At 42.0% G+C, this 19,172-nt stretch overlaps 1 protein-coding gene across 1 annotated transcript in view; it reads left to right on the top strand.

The window, feature by feature from the left end:
* The window catches only part of gprc5ba (G protein-coupled receptor, class C, group 5, member Ba), a 40,771-nt gene that overhangs the window by 10,904 nt on the left and 10,695 nt on the right, over positions 1-19,172 (top strand). Inside the window, exon 2 of the mRNA XM_056249970.1 lies at positions 13,809-13,868. The gene's annotated coding sequence lies outside the window, so the exon portion shown is untranslated. The remainder of the gene's footprint in view (positions 1-13,808; positions 13,869-19,172) is intronic.

The raw sequence follows: 19,172 nt of genomic DNA, 5'->3' as shown, positions 1-19,172 counted from the left end.
TTAGAAATCAGCTACAGGGTTCTCAAGTTTTGAAGACAGGCAAGAGTGACATTTTTGGCAGTTTTGGATTAAATAAAAGTAGGCAACAGTTAAGTCAAATAAAACGTTTTATCTCCTGTTTGGTAACACTACAATAAGATACCATTCATTAACATTACTTAATGTGTTATCTAACATCAACACATTGAGTGAACAATATGTTTTTACAAAATTAATTAATGTTTGTGAATGTTATTTAATACAAACACTTTGATTGTTCATGTTTGTTCACTTCATTCATTGTGCATTAAATAATGTTAACAGATAAAACTTTTGATTTTAAAAATGTATTAGTACATTTTTAAATTAACCCCAAGGAGATTAATTTCTACAGTATAACTATGGTTTATTGTTAGGTCATTTTATCTAATGTTATCTAACAAATAGAATCTTATTGTAAAGTGTTTTTAATACTACAGTTTCCATCTTGTAACCGTGATATACACTTTAATATGTACATTTTATCTAAATTAAGCTTTGGTACCGAAATTGGTACCGAGAACCGTGGATTTTCACTGGTATTGGTACCGAATACTGAAATTTTGGTACCGTGACAACACTAGATTGGTATCAAAGAGCACACGCAGGTTCCTAACCGACGACGAAGACTTGACAGAGCAGCCATCAAGTGTTAGACAGTATTCTAGGTTATTACGTGAGGACGTTTTTTCGTCCAATCATTAGAAACTCAGAAACTCAGTTTTTTCAGAATTAAGTAGTAGGAAATTACGAGCAACACATTATTAGCGGTTTGATAACAGTCAAGCAAAAGGCTGATCATATTAATTATCGTTATGTGTCCGACGTTGTAGAGAGTGATACAAAAACGCATTATCATTCTGATACATCGACTTGTATACGAGCCTGTATAATTAACTTTTCCTCTTCTTCTGAATCAGTTTCTGGTTCAAACATATGTGACCCGTACTAGTCAAGTCAAGTCACCTTTATTTATAGCGCTTTTCACAATACAGATTGTATCAAAGCAGCTTCACAGTGATAACATGAAAATAATACAACAAAGTTTGTTTCTAGAAGAAAATTGCATCAACGTCCACCTTAAGTAATGCAGATCAATAATATTGTTGAATATTAAATGTCCCCAACTAAGCAAGCTAAAAGCCAAGGCAACAGTGGCAAGGAACCAAAACTCTATCAGGTGACAGAATGGAGAAAAAAACCTTGGGAGAAACCAGACTCAGTCGGGGGCCAGTTTTCCTCTGGCCAACGAAGGAACAGTGTATGATTCGGGCAGCATTACAAGTCAGATTGGATCGAAACATTATTACTAGCAAAGTGAGTCGCAATGAGCAAATTATTGATATATTTACATTCTCTATTAAAAAAACTTCATGATGTATGATTTGTTTGAATCGCGCTAAAAATTACTGAGCCTCACCTGTTTGAAGTCGAATGAGTCAGCAACGTCAACTTTGAGCAAAATCACCTAGCAACCATCCCTTAAAATCCCTGGTAACAACACCAAATATGGTACACACCAAACCAAAAACAAATATTTATAGAAAAAATATATATTCACCTTTTTTTTTTTTTTTCATGACACCACAATTGTTTGTTTACCATTAGACAGCCAAGGCTATATTCAGACCTACTGTACCGCACGGATCTGTTACACATCAGATGTTTCCCCGCAACAGCAACGTTCACATATGAAATAACAGATAATGTTTGCGTGAATAATCGCCAAGACAGATATTTTTAAATACTGTATTTCTGTGTAGGCCTACGTGTGTGAATCGGGATCACGCGTGTCTGAAAGTCTCTGTGCGCACGCTTCGGCCTTGTCAGTCAGCGCGACTTAGATCATTTTTCATGAACTCTCAGAAAACGTACAAATAAAGATCATTTTAGATGTTTAATTGCTATTTGGAGCATTGGGATCGCTAGACGATTTTGTGAAAACTTCAAAATCTTAATTTTTCACTTGTTTTGCCTGTAGCTCGAAATTATCACATATGGCAGAATTAATCCAGCATTTGCACTTGCCATTGTGCAGCGTTTACTATAGTAAAGTTGAGCGAGTGGGTCTCTGAGCTGCTGTGAGTGAGTGGAGGCGGGGCTCATTTGCATATTCATAAACCGCGAATAATAAATGAGGCGAGGGTGTCGAGTTACACTCAAGCTTTTTTAAGGCATGAAGACATTTTGTTCACAGGTAAAAACTTTTAAATGTCATTTTGGTGATCAAAGATGAGTTTAAGTTGGGGTGTAACAAAACAATCTTGTCACAATATATCGCAATACAAAAATGGAACCATATGTATCGTGGATACTGGATAGTGACAATATTGTGTATAATTCACCCAAAATAAAAATTACTGTGAGAAAAAATTTAATTTTTAGAGTTTAAGTGTCACTACCGGTATATTAAACCTACTTTATATGATGTTGAATATAATGTATAATACTGCAATGGGGAATATTTGTGTCCTGATAATGCCAAATGTCTGATGTTACCAGTAAAAAGTGGCCGACAATATTTTAAATATATCTAGTTAGTGACAGTGCAAGCATATTCATCTAAAATAATTATTTTTTCAGCTTCAGAATCATGAATATTGTTATTCTGGTGTCTCTATTGTCCTGTGCTTTGGGTTTCAGCACCAAGATCAAGCCTGTTCATTTACAATTTAGCATTTTAATCAAAAGTAATTTTTTAAAAGTAAATATTTTTAGCCTTTTATCATATGTCTTGGAGTATCGCAATAATATGGTATCATGAGTTCGGTATCGTGATATGTATTGAATCGTGACATAAGGGCATCGTTACACCCCTAGTTTTAAGGGATACAGTTGACTACAGTGGGACTTTAACTCCTCCAGATTGCCCATGCATGTCTTCATGTGATAAAGTGTGTGTGTGATCTGCTCAGCCTGTGTTTGAGATGCCAGTCCTGGCTGTGTTCAGAAGCACAGCTCATCAGCAGAACTGGTGCGGACTGGATCTGCTTATGTAAGAGGAGTCGCGAGCGAGCACAAAAGAGTGGGAGCAGATCTCCAGGGGAAAGCATGTCTTTCACTGCACACACACACACACACACACACACCGTCTCCAAACTAGAGAAAAGCATGTCTTTCACTGCATTCACACACACACACACACAGTCTCCAAACAAGAGAAAAGCATGTCTTTCACTGCATTCACACACACACACACACACACACACAGTCTCCAAACCAGGGGAAAGCATGTCTTTCACTTCACACACACACACACACACACACCGTCTCCAAACCAGGGGTAAGCATGTCTTTCACTTCACACACACACACACACACACCGTCTCCAAACCAGGGGTAAGCATGTCTTTCACTTCACACACACACACACACACACACACACACACACACACACACACACACACACCGTCTCCAAATCAGGGGAAAGCATGTCTTTCACTGCACACACACACGCACACCGTCTCCCAACTAGAGAAAAGCATGTCTTTCACTGCACGCACACACACACACATACCGTCTCCAAACCAGGGGAAAGCATGTCTTTCACTGCGCGCACACACACACACACACACACACACACCATCTTAAACCAGGAAAAAAGCATGTCTTTCACTGCACACACACACACACCGTCTCCAAACCAGAGAAAAGCATGTCTTTCACACACACACACACACACACACACACACACACACACACGCACCCCGTCTCCAAACTAGAGAAAAGCATGTCTTTCACACACACACACACATGAGAGACGAGTGTTCAGATGTTGTTACACGTGTCCGATCAGTGAATGTGAACATGAGGCGTGTCGAAACAGTCAATCACTGAACAGCCAATCAGTGTTCTCTGTTTCTGTACTCATGACATCCATTATACTTCAGTTTGGTTAATGAGGTTGTGTGTGTGTGTGTGTGTGTGTGCCCAGTTGCACCATTGTAAAAATATTAACCAAGCACTTGGCCAAATGTGATGTTGTATAACGCATTAACATGGAAGGGATGCTAATATTGATTTATAAACACTTGTTATTGGCTTGAGTTTGTTATAACAAGACAGAACATTTGTTGGTCACTTTGTTTCTATTTCTGCAACATTGCACACACACACACACACACACACACCCTCACAGGCACACTGAAATCTCATTGGACTGAAGCGCGTTCCTCTTGATGTTGAATATCACACATGGACAAGGATTGTGGAGCTGTACAATACAATATGACAAGTTTCACAGTGAAGCATCACGGATGTCACAGAAAGACATGGAGTGTGTGTTGCGAGTGTGTGTTGAGGTTGGGACGTGCTGTTGATTTGCAGCGGATGGGCAACCCCCCCACCCCCCCGCACCGCTTTCTGGCTCATTCTGTTACCATGGCGATCACTGCACAATTACACATGACATCAGCTTTCCCTTTTCCCAGACAGCGCAGTGGCATGGAAGATATAAAATGCAGTTCAACTGTGCACAAATAAAAAAAACAAGTGGCAATTTTCAACAGTGTCTTTGTTACGACCCTATGGTTTGTATTTTGCTATCTCTGTTGTTTTGTCAGTCTCTCAGTATGTCTGTTTAGGAACGTCGTCTGATTGGTTCCTGCAGGATGATTGGAACGCCCATCTGATTGGTTCCTGCACGATGATTGCTGCTCGATCCTGATTGGTGCAGCTTGTGTTAAAAAGAGACATCACTTCCTTTACAGGAAGTCGGGAGATATTGTGTTTTGAGCAGAGAGAGAGAGTTTGTGATTTGAATGTTAAGAGTTTTTGAGACTGAGTACCCTTTTTGTTTGTTTGATTTGAAAGAGAAAGTTTGTGATTTGAGACTGTTAAGAGTATTGAGACTGTGAGTACTGTTTGTTTATTTGTTTTGAAAGCTGTTTGTATCTGAATATCCTCATTGGTATATTTGACCCTTTGCCTGTTTACCGACACTGATTTGGACTGCCCTTTTCAGTTTGTTTGCCTGGCTGTATATATTGTAAATACTGATGTCATGTGGATGGAGGAACGAACCCATGCGCAGACAGCAAATAACTCAAAAGGGGTTTAATGATGACAAAACAGAAAACAAAACCCACGATGGGGCAAAACAGGACTGGAGGTAGACTAAGACACGATGACAAACGAAGACTCTGACTTGACAGGAAACAAACTCACAATTCTCAATAAACAGGTTTCAGACAAAATACTCACAGAGAATAACTCACAATGTTTGACAATGTACCGACACAGGACAGCAAACACAAGGGGATTAAATAGGGAGACACTAAAGACAAAGACAGGTGAAGCTGACTAGACAATAATGACGAGACAAGGATAACAAGGGGGGCGGGGTAACGTAACGAGACAACACAAGCACATGGCACAAAACCATGTGCTTGCACACAAAACATGGGTCTGTCATGATCCTGCCTCAAGACTAGAGAAATGAAATGACAAGAGGGCAGAATCATGACAGAACCCCCACCTTAAGGAGCGGCTACCAGACGCTCCAAAATAGGACATCAAACATGAGACATGACAGACTGGGAAACAGACACAAACCAACAAAACATGACAAATAAAAGCAACGGCATACAAGAATATACAATAATAGGGTTGGGATGCATCAATAAAAATAACAAACAAGGGAGGGGGGGGCGGGGGAACAAGAAAGTTCATAGGTGGTAGACCAGGGAGGGTGGGAGGGCTGGGGGTCTTAGGTTTACGGTTCGAGGGTTTAGGTCGAGGAATCCGGGCAGGTTTGGATCGGGACACATGAGGAGTCTTGGAGGAGACAGTCCGGGGTTGATCGGGGACAGGAGGAACAGTGGACGACGGAGAGGGAATCACGACAGGGGAAGCTGAGGGTGGCGAGACAAGACTTCTGACTGGGGAAACAGCGGGAAAAGGAACAGGACACATAACAGGGGACGTAGCAGACGGCTGTGGAGCGGGAACTGAACTCACCGAATCAGACTCGGCACACATGAAATCTGACTCGGATGAAGCGCTCAAATCTGACTCGGAAGAGGCGCTGTCTGCAGCGGGCTCTGTGACTGCAGCGGGCTCTGTGACTGCAGCGGGCTCTGTGACTGCAGCGGGCTCTGTGACTGCAGCGGGCTCTGTGACTGCAGCGGGCTCTGTGACTGCAGCGGGCTCTGTGTCTGCAGCGGGCTCTGTGTCTGCAGCGGGCTCTGTGACTGCAGCGGGCTCTGTGTCTGCAGCGGGCTCTGTGACTGCAGCGGGCTCTGTGACTGCAGCGGGCTCTGTGACTGCAGCGGGCTCTGTGTCTGCAGCGGGCTCTGTGTCTGCAGCGGGCTCTGTGACTGCAGCGGGCTCTGTGACTGCAGCGGGCTCTGTGTCTGCAGCGGGCTCTGTGTCTGCAGCGGGCTCTGTGTCTGCAGCGGGCTCTGTGTCTGCAGCGGGCTCTGTGACTGCAGCGGGCTCTGTGACTGCAGCGGGCTCTGTGACTGCAGCGGGCTCTGTGACTGCAGCGGGCTCTGTGACTGCAGCGGGCTCTGTGTCTGCAGCGGGCTCTGTGTCTGCAGCGGGCTCTGTGTCTGCAGCGGGCTCTGTGACTGCAGCGGGCTCTGTGACTGCAGCGGGCTCTGTGACTGCAGCGGGCTCTGTGACTGCAGCGGGCTCTGTGACTGCAGCGGGCTCTGTGACTGCAGCGGGCTCTGTGACTGCAGCGGGCTCTGTGTCTGCAGCGGGCTCTGTGTCTGCAGCGGGCTCTGTGTCTGCAGCGGGCTCTGTGACTGCAGCGGGCTCTGTGACTGCAGCGGGCTCTGTGTCTGCAGCGGGCTCTGTGACTGCAGCGGGCTCTGTGACTGCAGCGGGCTCTGTGACTGCAGCGGGCTCTGTGTCTGCAGCGGGCTCTGTGTCTGCAGCGGGCTCTGTGACTGCAGCGGGCTCTGTGACTGCAGCGGGCTCTGTGACTGCAGCGGGCTCTGTGACTGCAGCGGGCTCTGTGACTGCAGCGGGCTCTGTGACTGCAGCGGGCTCTGTGTCTGCAGCGGGCTCTGTGACTGCAGCGGGCTCTGTGACTGCAGCGGGCTCTGTGACTGCAGCGGGCTCTGTGTCTGCAGCGGGCTCTGTGACTGCAGCGGGCTCTGTGACTGCAGCGGGCTCTGTGACTGCAGCGGGCTCTGTGACTGCAGCGGGCTCTGTGACTGCAGCGGGCTCTGTGACTGCAGCGGGCTCTGTGACTGCAGCGGGCTCTGTGACTGCAGCGGGCTCTGTGACTGCAGCGGGCTCTGTGACTGCAGCGGGCTCTGTGTCTGCAGCGGGCTCTGTGACTGCAGCGGGCTCTGTGACTGCAGCGGGCTCTGTGACTGCAGCGGGCTCTGTGACTGCAGCGGGCTCTGTGTCTGCAGCGGGCTCTGTGACTGCAGCGGGCTCTGTGACTGCAGCGGGCTCTGTGACTGCAGCGGGCTCTGTGACTGCAGCGGGCTCTGTGTCTGCAGCGGGCTCTGTGACTGCAGCGGGCTCTGTGACTGCAGCGGGCTCTGTGACTGCAGCGGGCTCTGTGACTGCAGCGGGCTCTGTGTCTGCAGCGGGCTCTGTGACTGCAGCGGGCTCTGTGACTGCAGCGGGCTCTGTGACTGCAGCGGGCTCTGTGACTGCAGCGGGCTCTGTGTCTGCAGCGGGCTCTGTGACTGCAGCGGGCTCTGTGTCTGCAGCGGGCTCTGTGACTGCAGCGGGCTCTGTGACTGCAGCGGGCTCTGTGTCTGCAGCGGGCTCTGTGACTGCAGCGGGCTCTGTGACTGCAGCGGGCTCTGTGACTGCAGCGGGCTCTGTGACTGCAGCGGGCTCTGTGACTGCAGCGGGCTCTGTGTCTGCAGCGGGCTCTGTGACTGCAGCGGGCTCTGTGACTGCAGCGGGCTCTGTGTCTGCAGCGGGCTCTGTGTCTGCAGCGGGCTCTGTGACTGCAGCGGGCTCTGTGACTGCAGCGGGCTCTGTGTCTGCAGCGGGCTCTGTGACTGCAGCGGGCTCTGTGACTGCAGCGGGCTCTGTGACTGCAGCGGGCTCTGTGACTGCAGCGGGCTCTGTGTCTGCAGCGGGCTCTGTGACTGCAGCGGGCTCTGTGACTGCAGCGGGCTCTGTGACTGCAGCGGGCTCTGTGACTGCAGCGGGCTCTGTGACTGCAGCGGGCTCTGTGACTGCAGCGGGCGAAGAACGGGAGGCTCCCCTCTTCCTCCTCTTTCTCCTAGGTCGAGAAGCTGAGATGGGTTGGGGAAGTTCAGCGGAAACCACCGCAGGTACAGCAGGCTCTGCGGAGGAGGACTCTGACACCGACTCCCACGACAGCCGTCTTCCTCGTTTTCCACGAAGATCAAAAGGGGTGGACGGAGCTCTAGGAGTCATGGAAGAGTCAACCGGGCTTCCAAACATCGCGACCCCTATCCGGAGACCCTCAGGGATAACCGGCAGTTGAGCAGAAGGTGAAGACGATGACTCCTCACGACCACCGCCTCTACTGCGGCCTCCACGGGTCCCACGAAACCTGACCAGACGGGTTCCCTCAAACGAACGTCCTGACATTCTCTTGTTGAGGGGGGAAGACAACCAGACTTCTTCAAGGGGGTCCGGACGATGCTTGGCAGAGAAGGACAAACGGTCTGCTGGGTTCTTCTTTGGTCGGTACATTCTGTCATGTGGATGGAGGAACGAACCCATGCGCAGACAGCAAATAACTCAAAAGGGGTTTAATGATGACAAAACAGAAAACAAAACCCACGATGGGGCAAAACAGGACTGGAGGTAGACTAAGACACGATGACAAACGAAGACTCTGACTTGACAGGAAACAAACTCACAATTCTCAATAAACAGGTTTCAGACAAAATACTCACAGAGAATAACTCACAATGTTTGACAATCTACCGACACAGGACAGCAAACACAAGGGGATTAAATAGGGAGACACTAAAGACAAAGACAGGTGAAGCTGACTAGACAAGGACAGGTGAAACTGACTAGACAATAATGACGAGACAAGGATAACAAGGGGGCGGGGTAACGTAACGAGACAACACAAGCACATGGCACAAAACACAAGACCATGTGCTTGCACACAAAACATGGGTCTGTCATGATCCTGCCTCAAGACTAGAGAAATGAAATGACAAGAGGGCAGAATCATGACAACTGATTGATTTTTGGGAAAGTAGGGAGCTCGACGCCATTATTTTCTTTATTGTAAACTGTTTTCTCTGTTTTTGGTTAGGGAGATAGGTTTATTGATTGTATCTTCATTTTCTTTTCTTTTGGGTTAGGGTTTAGGAAAGAGGTTTAAATTTAAGGTTGTTTTGTTTGTTATTTTGGCTTTGTCAGCTCCTGAATCGTAAGTCCCAAATGAAAAAATATATAACTTTTGTTCCAATTCCTCGCCTTTTGTTGACTCTTTCATGTTGCCCCTTTTCCCCTAGACGGGGTGTAACAGTCTTCAAAGTCAGAGTGTGTGTGTAGTCACTGTCAGTATGTGATCGAATAAAGGGTGTACCCCCTTTTATTTATAATTTCTGCAGTTTTGCTGACCTGATTGGATAGCTGATCTGTACGGAGGCATATGAGGAACTGAAGTGGATTTTGCATATGGAAAAATCAAGTGAGCCTGGAGCAGTGTGTGTGTGTGTGTGTTCACGAGTGAGCCTGGAGCAGTGTGTGTGTGTTCACGAGTGAGCCTGGAGCAGTGTGTGTGTGTTCACGAGTGAGCCTGGAGCAGTGTGTGTGTGTTCACGAGTGAGCCTGGAGCAGTGTGTGTGTGTGTTCACGAGTGAGCCTGGAGCAGTGTGTGTGTGTGTGTGTGTGTGTGTGTGTGTTCACGAGTGAGCCTGGAGCAGTGTGTGTGTGTGTGTGTGTGTGTGTGTTCACGAGTGAGCCTGGAACAGTGTGTGTGTGTGTGTGTGTGTGTTCACGAGTGAGCCTGGAGCAGTGTTTGTGTGTGTGTTCACGAGTGAGCCTGGAGCGCTGTGTGTGTGTGTGTGTGTGTGTGTGTGTTCACGAGTGAGCCTGGAACCGTGTGTCTGTGTGTGTGTGTGTGTGTGTGTGTGTTCACGAGTGAGCCTGGAGCAGTGTTTGTGTGTGTGTTCACGAGTGAGCCTGGAGCAGTGTGTGTGTGTGTGTGTTCACGAGTGAGCCTGGAGCAGTGTGTGTGTTCACGAGTGAGCCTGGAGCAGTGTGTGTGTGTGTGTTCACGAGTGAGCCTGGAGCAGTGTGTGTGTGTGTGTGTTCACGAGTGAGCCTGGAGCAGTGTGTGTGTGTGTTCACGAGTGAGCCTGGAGCAGTGTGTGTGTGTGTGTGTGTGTTCACGAGTGAGCCTGGAGCAGTGTGTGTGTGTGTGTGATGGACACTTGACTGTCCCATGAGGCCGCGGGAGAGGGTTTGTGAACGACAGGGAAGCGACGCAACTGTAGGTCACATGATCATGACAAGATGATGTATGAACTACACCCGGATTACACTGATACTATATAGAGCAGACTCTTTTACAGGCCGTCAAGCAATAACTTATTCGACACAAGTGCCTCCTCCAGTGAGTGTGCGATTTCAGACACAGCTCAAGTGTGAACATTTGAACTTTGCTGGAGGATTTACGGTGCATTTGTTTCTTAAAAAAATTAAATAAATTGGAAGCACGCAAGATTAATTACATTTATTCATTTATTTGCAGCTAATGTATAATCTGAGACGGCCTCTGTGATACATTGGGTATTATAACAGTCATACGATCATAATTGATAATTACATTTCTGTAATGCGGTTGAACTCTTTTAGTTATCAGAGAGATAAATGTTTTAAAGTTCATTACAAACGCAGAGCAATAGAAGTGTCTGAGACGAGGCCGGTGCCAAAGAACGCTTTACTGTACAAGGGTTCTAGGGGAGAAAATAAAAAGCTCAACAATTGCTACAAATATATATATATATATATATATATACATATATATATATATTCTACTTTGATTGCAATGTCATTGTTTTAGTAGTAAATTGTGCATAAGATGAGAGTGTGATTAAAATCATCATTAAATCATTAAAAAAAATGATTTCTGGTCATTGACAAACATATAAAAGCACTATTAATTACTGAATCCTTGACTTTTGACCAAGGCTTTGCTGTGTTTAATGTCTCTGGGCAGCAGAGCATCAGATTCACTCCCAGAAAACATGTTTCATGCTAATAAATACAAACACAATAGTGTGTTGTTAGTTCATATTGCAACTAATCTGAACATATAGAACTTTTTAATTTAAAAAATGTACTAATGCGTGACGATATTGTAAAGTATTTCCCATTTGACTTTATTATGTGAATATTATTTCCTTCTTGTTGTTGCAAATACAGACAGAGGATAGGCATTTAATGTCAAATATATGTATTTAATCATATGTCAATCAAACTTTATGATCTGAACTGTGGACAAACAAGCTTATATGGTACAGTATAGCTTACAATGCTTTCTTTAAACTATAACATGTTGATCTCTATAATGCACCTTTTTGCCACACACAATGTAGAGCATACAATAATAAAATAAATAAATAAATGTATAAGTAAATGTAATTTTTGTTTTGTAATAAATTAGTTGGACATCTCAGTAATAAATGGCTGGTAGGCTAATATTGGCAAAAGCCCACCGGTGTATTTGGTAGGTTAAGATGACAGGGACCGTTTAAAGTGCCTCTAGTACAACATTAGCTCCACATATTTGGATAATTTGCATTATTAAGACAAAATTAAAAATTAATTGTTGGATCCTTAAAACCTCAAACGTGTCATTGAATCAAAGCATGTGATCGAACTCTCTCTCCAGCCGGCAAGCAAACGTGGCAATAAATACAAAACATTCAGTGACATCATTGCAATTACAAACAATTTTGAAAAAAGTAATCAGCTGACCACAGAAAAAATATTCTATACAATAAAGTATGATAACAAATTCAAGCTTCAGTAATGAAATTAAAGATGTGCGTAGATTCAGTATTTTAATAATGAATGATCTTTACAACAGAACTGAATGAACAACAGCTGAGATGGATTATTTTCTGTTATCTCTGTAAAGCTGCTTTGAAACGATCTGTAGTGTATAAAGCGCTATATAAAAAAATATTAGGTTACACTTTACTTGAAGGGGTGTGCATAAGACTGACATGACACCTTCATAATCATGACATGATGACACATGTTTTATGCATGTTTATGACAACTGTCATTAAGTGTCATTCGCTCATGACAACTTGACATAAAACAATACATCATAACCTGTCAGTGTCTTTGACAACTTGACATTATCAAGACAACATAAATTGTCATAAACATGACATAGCAGATTAATTATCAGATTTAGGAAAGCACTTAGCTTTATGGATTAACATTACATTAAACTGTCAGGCGGCTGGTTTTGACATTGGCTGTCATTAGGCCATTATAACTGTCATGAATATGTTTCTTGACCTCGACTACAGTGGTACACATTGAAAATGTCATTAAAATGTTATAATGGCCTCATGACAGCCAATGTCAAAACCAACCACCTGACGGTTTTATGTAATGTTAACCCATAAAGCTAAGTGGTTTCTTAAGTCTGATAATTAATCTGCTATGTCATGTTTATGACAATTTATGTTGTCTTGTAATGTCAAGTTGACATAACAAAGACATCTCAAACAATATCATATTTGCATTAAAAATTTCATAATTGAGCGAATGACACTTAATAATGACAGTTGTCATAAACATGCATAAAACATGTGTCATCATGTCATGATTATGAAGGTGTCATGTCAGTCTTATGCACACCCCTTCAAGTAAAGTGTTACCTCATATTCTTATAACTCTCTGTATTCTCTGTCATGTCAAGAGCTCCATCGTGAACCACGTATTGATGCCAGTCACAGTCAGGCACGTCTGCTGAAAGTAAAGGCCGTTAGTTAAGGGTTTAAGGGTACCAACCCGATGCATTGACAGAGAAATATGTATTTGATAAGAAGAAACTGAGCCAGAGAGTGAAGGAGGAGTGGCAGATGATGAGCGGAGTAGCAGAAACTAGAGAGCTTCAGGGACTGTGACACCATAAAGACACAGACTGGTCAAATGTTTAGACTGTTATGTTAAGTTATTGTTCAATGGGTGCTGAAAAATGTTATTTTAAAACTGTAAATCATATCTGGCCTGTTTGATCAGCAGCTAAAAATGAATCAAAGCTGTTTAAGAAATCTGAAGCTTTTACATTGAAACAATCATGGGCTTATTTGGCTCAGTTAGGTTTCACACGTTTCTTACAAGCCCACTTTACATTATTTGACTCAATACACAACATGGTGTTTAGATGAGAGATTCATATTTGATTTAATACTCTTCGAGTATCTATAACCGTATCCGTCTCGTACAGTCTCTGGCTGAGCTGATTAACATTGGAAAGCATGCAGACGACCTTCAAGACACTGTTGGTGTTTGTTTACAGTGTAATATTAAGTTGTAGAGGACTGCTTTTTTAAATCAGTTATTCAAATGAGGCTTTTTGCTTTTGCCCACTGCTACACGTGTATATTAAGAGTTATGAAGCACTGATCATGAGTGCACTATAATTCATCAGTGTTTGAGCGGTCTCACACAACCATAGCATTAATACGTCAATACTATACTCCATTTCTCATATAAATGCTCTACCTGTAAGTTTGAATCCTATCAAAGTGTTAAGAGACATTTAGTTTAGAGATGCTTGTTTTTGTGTGTGTGTGTGTGTATGTAATATGAAGTGTGTGAACTAAAACGGTTTCTTTTGTTGTCCACAGGGTCCATAGATCATCATTTTCAAGGTAACTGTTCTGCCGCTGAATATATCTTATACTAAGGTAAGCTGTTGGCTTTATTTAATATTAACCCTTTATGCTACGCTGTTTATGGAGATCGATTTGCTTAACCCTCTGGGGACCAAGAACGCACCCGTGCGTTTTGGCAGATTTTTTTCACATAGCAGAAAAATAGACTTAAACTACTCCATCATTTCTGGTCATACAGAGTTATGAAACATATTTAAAAAAAACTGTTAAATGTCTACTTTTTTATGTGCCCACCTACAATCGAAATAAAATATTGTGCTTTTGTAAAATAAAGAAAATAAACAGGGTGTGCGTTCTGCCTCTCCTTGTCCGTGAACTTTTTTTCTGGAGCACGTCACTAAACTTAAACAAAACTCAGCTAATACTATTCACCCAGACATGAGCAATATATGTTTATGATCATTTAAGTTTGTACTTTTAAATTATCTAATTTAAAACTAAAATAAATATTCTCTGTTTATGTAATCTATATAAAAAGAGAGAGGTGTCAGCCGTTCTCATTATCGTTCTCGCATCTCATTATTCTGCTAATGTGACACGCCCACGGAGAGCGTGCGCTATTCAAACGCTAATGATCTGAAGCAACACATTGAGACGTGTAAACGCCCACATATCAACTCGGTAATCACACTATATTTAGTCAGATTAATGTACTGTCGTCTTGCGCGGCTGTGAGGAATAATCCTGGGACATTTACCTACCTCAGAACAAGTGCTGGTTTATTTTCACTTCGAGGAGCGAGCTGGGCTCAGTGTTTTTATTTTTGTGCTTTGTTCTAATCGCGATATATAATAATGTTTAGTGTCTGTAAACGCAAAAATAGCCTACTGTTTAAATTTGAATCATGTTTCTGTGTGTGTGTGTGTGTGTGTGTGTGACTAGTTTCGGATAGATTATAAAGTTTTAACTCTAAAATAGACTTCAAATAAGCTTTTGTTAGCAGTTTCTGCTCATATGTTAAATATATAGTATGTTTTGTCAATAAACTAATCAATTAAGAATAGTGTTTGTTCCAATGCAAGCTATATCAAAATAATGAATCCTTAACTTTGAAATATGTATGATAAAATGTATTGGCCTACTAAGACATTTATGGAAAAATACTATTTTCTTTTCTAGATGTTTCCAACTCTAACTTTGAACCAATTCTGTAGAATGGCCCATATAACCTATTTGAACAGGATTTGTTTCCAGGTATGACTAAAAATATGCTTTTGACTTTCATTTATATTTTGATTTTATATATATATATATATATATATATATATATATATATATATATATATATATATATATATATATATATATATATATATGTATGTGTGTGTGTATTGTCCTTGCATTCTTTCTTGTGTGACACACCTGAATGAAAGGCTCATTAATATGCGGGTCTTTGTCTTCTCAACCACCTAATTATTCACAATGTGGTTGGGCCGTTCACGCCCTTTCCCATATTGCCTTGGCTAACAAAATAATGTGTTTCACAATTTAAAAGAATCTATTGTGTTATGTGAATGATTAGAAAGGATGATTTTCAGATCATTTTGAAGCAAAAACTCTAGGCCACAACTTCCATTAGTCAATAGTCTTGTGGACACATATTTAGTATGTGTTTTGTGGCTTTATTTCAGAAACTTTCATTTTTAGTTTTTTCAATAACCATGCATAAACAATATTCTCTCAAAAATACAAACATGTACATACATGTTGCTCACATATTATGGTAGCCCTGTTTGTGCTAAATAGAGTGTAATTACACCTGTGCCATTAATATGTTTATAAGCAACTGAAAAAGCACAAATGTCAGGGCATGTCAAAACATCTCAAGGACCCCAAAACACCTTGGTCCCCAGAGGGTTAAACTACTTGCACATACAGTGGCCACAAAAAGTGCTTGGACAATTGTGTCACACCCGTTTGAATGTCACCGCATTACGATATCAGGTGAAGGCATGAGCACACGAGGGTCCCTGTAGAGAAAGCCTTTTTTATTCACAACGTCAAAGCGATTTATACATGATGATCTCTGTGTGAAGGAAATATACAAAATACTAAACAATAACCAAATAATGAGTCCATATAATCCAGAACTATTATGAAAAACATTTCAGAATCATTTTCAGTTGTAAAAAAACCCAAAAAACATTACATTGTGAATTATGACAAATTGGATACAATGCATCAGCAAAAACTGTGAGGAAAAATAAATATTACATTTGTTTAGAGCTTTCATTTATACAAATAACTACAGTCAAGCTGGATGCCAAACAGGCCCTCACAGAGAGGCCTGTTTTTTTTTTTGTCCACAAAGCTTATTTTATTTCATTTTGATAATATTTTTTATATTTTTAATGCAAATGTTTTTTGGAGATTTTTATTTTTTTATTTTTTATTTTCATTTACCTTTAAACGTACAGTATGTAATTTTTGGCCACCAGGGCTCGCTAATCTCTTACAATAACAAAGGCGTATATCGATGACGCAAAGCATCAAGTGGAATTATGGATCTTGTCGTCAAGCTGATGGATCTTTTATGGATGAGTGAATACAGTGATGTTTTTAACATGACTGTGGTGTGAAGCAGGGCGTGATTGCTAATGAGAGACAGATATCAGCGCCACACGCAACGCGAGTCCCGCGGATATAAAGGAATAAGGACATTTCATTCTACCGAACTACACGCAAGTGCTGAATTAATAAGTTACCCACAGGTCAGTTTATTAGACGAATGAAACTTGAGGTAACACAGCGCTGTTTTACTCGCTCTAATAGTTACAATATCACACTAAAGCTAGGTAGTAAGCTAGATCAACATTAGAATAACATACAGATCATATTCTAACATTTCATCATATTGAACTAAATAACATTGATTAGCTTTATGTACATTTGCTCACCTGTCTAATAAAGTACATGCAACACTCACGTCTCTGTCAAGTCGAAGTTAGTCGCGGACGTGGAGCTCTCGGCATCTCGAAAGATGTTGATCTTCGTTTTAGTCCACTTTTTGTCTCAAAGTCTGCTTGCCATGGTCCAAAATGTTTGAACAAAACAACAACAGCGTGAGCGTCCTGCTAAGTATAACCCAGTTGTCCACGTCTGTCGCCATCGTTACTATGGCAGTACGAGCGGTAACCAAGGGTAACGCTGATATGCCGCCATTGACTGGCGACTCCCCACCCCTGCTGACACGTCCCGTTTCCTTGGTTAAAATCGCAATTTTCTCACAATTTACAAATAGTTGGAAACATTGGGGATATTGTAAGTAATCAACTAAACAAAATATATAACATTGGCCTAGAGGTTTTTGGATATTTTACTGCAAAAATCCTACATATTGTACCTTTAAATTACTAGATTTGACCAATAAATAAATAGTCATTTAAGCACATTCCTCACATTCTTTCAACTTAAATTCAAAATAACTCACAATTTAATGCATAACCCTTTTAATTCAGCTCAAAATATCTTACATTGGGAGTCTTTGGCGACCTCTTGTGGAAAATAAATAATTAAACATGATATTTCATGACTCTAGATGGCCTTATAGCTCTATATGAGCTGTTCCTGTGGGTCCTAAAGTCCGTTTTTCTTCAGTATGCATTCAGATACACATCTAGACATAAAATCTTTTTTTAGTAAAGTTTTAGCATTTTTAGGTTTTTCTATGTGTACTGAAGCATTCCTCGCTTTCACTCATTCCTATGGGGTCAAATTGCGGGTTTTTTGTGTGTGTGTATTCGTGGTTCAAGTGCAACTATAGTCCTGGGGCCTGTACCATGATGGTAGTTGAACAAACTCCGGGTTACAGGATTAGTTTAGAGCTGACAAAACCAAATCTATCCAACCCGGCATTGTTGGTACCATGATGCTGATCATCACCTTTCTCTGTCAACTCAGGCTTTATACTGAGTTTAGGAGATTAGGTGTGACATCAGCAGCGAACAGCCTATCACATGCTGAGAACGAGTGAAACTGAGATTCACATCTCTCTTCTGCAGAAAATTACGAGATTTAAACAAATATTAGGAATTTAAACAGATTTACACAGCAAGAACAAAATAGCTGTCTATGAAAGAGGACAACAAAAAGTCTTGCTATATCAGTGCAAGTAAAAGTTGTGAAGTTCATTTATACAGTTGATAAAGGTATAGAGAGAATTTAACTTTTGAGCTAAATCTATTAATTCTAAAGCATATTTATATTACCTTTTATATATTTATTCCTTTAAACCGACCGTACAAATAATTGATAAATTAAAATTGTATGTGTGATCGATTAATAATTACATAAATATCTAAATCATACAAAATTATTATTCTAAATAAGTGTTACTAAAAGCCAGATGATTTTGTCTTTAGAAATCATTTGCTATGTAGTGACCTTTTAATGTGGAGTAGAAACAGGCAGAGTGACGTCATCCTTTGCTCACAGCTGATTGGTCCAAGTTCGGCTTGAGATCTCTTACCTGGAGCATCCCCTGCCCCGGACCAGGCTAGCTGTGGAGCGTGAGTTACGGTGCGTCTCACAGGTGTCGCTCATTATCACTCACGCCACCGGCCTCACGCCACTCTCACGTCCCTCGACCTCGTCCTGCTCGCCACAGCGATGAACACTGCTAAAAGCCAAACCACGTTCATGTTGCCTAAAACCCAGGGTTGGCGCAAACTGACCCGAGGGAAGGATGAGTTAATAATGATGTGACACTTCTATATTAGGGCTAAGAAAAATACACTATTTTAGTAATACTTTGTTTTACAAATGTGAAGGTGGATAAAGCATTGTAAAATAAGTAAAGGTATGATTTAAGTGATTTCAGGCCCTAGTTGAAGTTTTGTCTTTTGTATGTGGGAGTTTTATGTTTGGTGTAGAAACATCCTGTATTTGGCAAAATGGATAGGAGGGCACCTTATAAGAGGAAGCCATTTGGGGAGAGGAAAGAAAATATACCTGTTTTGAACCAAAGATATGGGTGCTTTTTTAGCCTTCTCCTTGGGGGACATTTATGGATTGATGACCCATCGAGGTTAAAGAGAAGACTTGGGTTGTTTTTGGTATTTTTGCCTGTGCATCACATTTGGAGGATTATTATCGTTTTTGCTGGATATTTGTGGTTCATTTCTGGGGCGCAAGGACTAAGAATTCATAAATCCGGACAATACTCCTCACACATGGACTATTTGATCAAGGACTTTGGGATAAGTGTTATTTTTCTTGATTTGATTGCTGTGTTATCAATATACTTTGTTGGGTAATCTGTTTATGCCTTTCTTTTTCTGATTTCAAGCATCAGAGCAATTTTATAATTATAAAAAT

This window comes from Rhinichthys klamathensis, unplaced genomic scaffold (genome assembly GCF_029890125.1).
Source record: "Rhinichthys klamathensis goyatoka isolate OS25496 unplaced genomic scaffold, OSU_Roscu_1.1 h1tg000065l_1, whole genome shotgun sequence".
In the NCBI taxonomy this organism is placed as follows: Eukaryota; Metazoa; Chordata; class Actinopteri; order Cypriniformes; family Leuciscidae; genus Rhinichthys; species Rhinichthys klamathensis.
This window is presented reverse-complemented; position numbering and strand designations above follow the sequence as displayed.